Source organism: Malus domestica, chromosome 13 (genome assembly GCF_042453785.1).
Source record: "Malus domestica chromosome 13, GDT2T_hap1".
NCBI classification, from domain to species: Eukaryota; Viridiplantae; Streptophyta; class Magnoliopsida; order Rosales; family Rosaceae; genus Malus; species Malus domestica.
The window spans coordinates 42,211,856-42,215,444 of NC_091673.1; the positions used below are offsets into that span (position 1 = coordinate 42,211,856).

A 3,589-nucleotide genomic window follows, 5' to 3' on the forward strand; every position below is an offset into this window, starting at 1 on the left:
ACAAGCATAATATGGGGGCTTTATATATACAAAATTTAACGGACTTGATCCTTTCTGGATTCCATAGGTTTGTTCTGTGTTCGCGTTTGGTCTGCCAATGTCCGTGTTATTAAATTCTGTTGTGACTTTCATAGTACAGTTATGTGTGCGATTTTTATTAACTATTCCTCTTGTCGATGGAATTGAGCTGCTAGGGAAAATAAAAAAATGCAATTACGTATTTCGTTATGATCATTCTTGAAGCTTCTCACTTGGAACCTAAAGCACAAGAACACTGAAATCGTCCACGAGTTTGTGATTAGGGGTGTGACTAAGAAAAACTTGCCACTCGCACACACCCTCTCTCTCCCATTATATTTTTTTGTGTATTTTATGTTTCTGCTGTGCGTTATTTGCCGAACTCACTAGTTTCTTTGTTCAGTGAGAAAAACAATCGGGGAATCATCTGGCAACTGGATTATAATCATGCTCATTGTAGATGTTACCAAGGGATTGTGTGCCGTCTATTTGTTTAATCGCTGAAGGATTTATCTGGTCTATATTGTACTTAATTAGATGAATCTGCTAATTCAATCCCAAAAGTCTCTTTAGTTTAATCGTAGTCAGATAACTAAGCGGTTTCTATTTTCTACGTACTTTGGCGTACGGACCTAAAAAGAGGAGGTAATGAAAATCTCAAAACTACTAAGAAATATAAAGCTTGAGCTTGCAGTAGTATTTTCAATTGAAATCACAATGGCAGAAAACATAAATTCGCTCTTACAACACCTTATGTAGTTATATAGCACACTTGACTTGGATAGCAAGTGTCTTCTTGATGTCAGGACAACCTTCATTTTTGCGGGAGAAAATTTTGCGATCAATCGGGACAGAGCAGCTAATTTTTCCCATGCAATGTTGTTCAACAATCTCCTTGGATACAGGGGAGTTGCATTTTCCCAAGACAAAGCTGCCACAGATGCCAGCTGGATCACCAAAGCTTGCAAACTCAACAACAACAACCTTCTTGTGCTTTGGACACTTGATGTCTGCGGATGTTTTGATAACATCGAATACAGGTCGGAAAATGCCGTCCTTCCTTGCCCATGAATTCACATTCGGTGGATGATATTCCGTAATGACGCTACAGATAGTATCTCTATTGACGATAAGGATCTCAATGGGTTTGGGCTTGGCTGGCTGCTCCTCTAACACAACAAGGAGATTTTGTTTAGGATTAATGGACCTTGGGATGTGGTACTTAGCTTGAGTTGGTTCTCCGAGAGGAGACAGGAAGGACGTCCAGTGATGCCCGATGCTTTTACCATTCACCCAAATCATTCCCTTTCCCATTCCAGCCATTCTAATAGCAACAGGGTCATTGCCTTCTGGAGCATCAAAATAAGTCTTGTACCATGTGAGACCCTCTGCTACTGCCTTTGTTTTATGCCATTGAACTTGTTTAGATCCCTCTTCAGTGAACACTTGAAGCTTTTCTCCATTCAGACCCACCTGATGCCACCATCCATTTCGCGTGAGGTCCAGTGTTCCGGTGTTCAACCCTAGGACTGTTACGAGATTAGGCCCTGCATACCTGTGCTCCATGTAGGCTCCGCTATCGGGGAGTCCTATTGTCATCGCAAGCAGAGAAATCTGGTTGACCCCAGCCTTCAAGGGAACTGGTTTCTCGAAAACAAAGCTCTTCTCCTCGTGGCTCCCGTGCGCAAAACCAATATATTCACCATTGACAAATGCGTGCATTGCATGACCAAGACTTGAGATTCGGAGAACTGGTCAAATACTTTCCTTCATGGGCAAGTCTTGTGGATTCAATGCAAGCTTAGTGGTGTACCATGCGTAGTCTGTGGTATCTTTTAACAAGCTATACAGCTCCAACGGAGTCGGGTTATTGACTGGAACCTGAAGGGCACTAAGAATTGGTTCTACATACTTGGTCCATTTGAGATTGTTCGCTACATTTGATCGAACAAAGTTCCTTGAATTATGTTGTGCAACAATTCTCTGAGTGTTGAAAACCACGGTCTTGCAATCCGGGAGGATGCAAATGGAACGTGGTGGCTGGTAGTAATCCACACCCCTCCAATTAATATGCTTCAGTTTTGAAATTGTTGTTTGTCACGAAAGCAGCACAAGTGCCTGTTGTTGGCATCTCATAGAAATGAACCTCGGTGTCTGCGCTAATCTTCTGGACTCCTGGAACTCCCCAAAGCAAAGCCTTCCTGGAAAGCTTCAAAGCCTTGTGCAAGTCTTTGAGGTGACTCCACTTAGGATCCCTTGGCAAACCATATTCATCGAGAGGAGCTTCGTCATAGTAGCAGGTGGTTGTGAAAATAGAACTTGTTCGTCCAAAATTTGTGCCACCATGGTACATATAGTAGTTGGTTAGAGCTCCGTTCTTTGATAAATAGCGTGCAACGGAAAATGCACTATCCTCTGCCGCTCTTTGCGAATGAGGGTCACCAAATACTCTGTATTGAGCAGTCCAATTCTCAGTCCATAAAGATGGCTTGTTGGGTTTATTAGGGCCTGTGAAAGTATCTCTGCAATGCCTTCCATTGCAAGTATTAATCACCGGATCAAGAGCGTCCTTGTGCTTGCACATGATCCATGGCACTCCGATGTTTTGGTTCACCGAGATCATTGCTGCCCACCTCACGTAACTATTTCCCAATTCTCTATATGCAAGCTGGACCATGTTGTACTCATTTTCAATCTGCGCCAAAATGATAGGGCCTCCCTGTGGAGCAAAGAGCTTCGCCTCTCTCAACCTGCTCACAATCATATCCACATAATTCTTCATGTGGTACTTGTATGCTGTGTTATCAAAGCGGAATATGATTCTGGGGACCTCCCTTAGCCAATAAGGAAGTCCTCCGTGGTTCCATTCAGCTTGGATGAACGGCCCAAGCCTAATGGTAGCATACATTCCGTGTTCATGCACAAGCTTGATGAACTTCACCACATCATAGTTTCCTTCAAAGTCGAATTGCCCTTGCACAGGCTCATGAATATTCCAAAACATATAAGTTTGAATCAAATTTAAGCCTCCGCGTTTGGCCTTCTCGAGAATATCAGGCCACATTTCTGCCGTGCTTCGCGGGTAGTGGATTGAACCCAAAAATAGAAGCGCGCGTTTCCCATTGATAATCAGTGACCTTCCATCATATGTCATGAGGCCAACCTGCATTGATTGATTCTGATGATGATGATGATGCCCACCGTGTGCATGATGTCCATGGCCTTTGGCATGGACTAGCGTGGCTGCAATCACAACTGAAACAAGAGAAATCAAGAGAGTTCGACTGATAGGTACCGCCATTGTGTATACAATGCTTCTTTATTTTGATTCGAGCAAGAAACTTGTTGCTCCTCCTTTAGAGAAGGAGGTGGTAGTCAGAAGCTTGCTGAGAAACTCCATCAAAGACAATGATATACATTTGTACCATACTTGACCAATCCCGAAACTACTAAGCACTGGTCAACGTTATACTGTCAAGGACCCAGAAGAGTTTCCCTCCAACTAGGAGGCCAATCACAGCGCGACACGTGTCAACATCAGAAGCCAATCATAGTGCGACACGTGTCAACA

General features: G+C 43.3%; 1 pseudogene; it reads right to left on the reverse strand.

Annotated features, from left to right (window-relative positions):
* Positions 1-777: 777 nt before the first annotated feature.
* On the reverse strand, positions 778-3,319 carry LOC103411608 (beta-galactosidase 11-like; annotated as a pseudogene).
* Between the last annotated feature and the right edge of the window lie 270 nt (positions 3,320-3,589).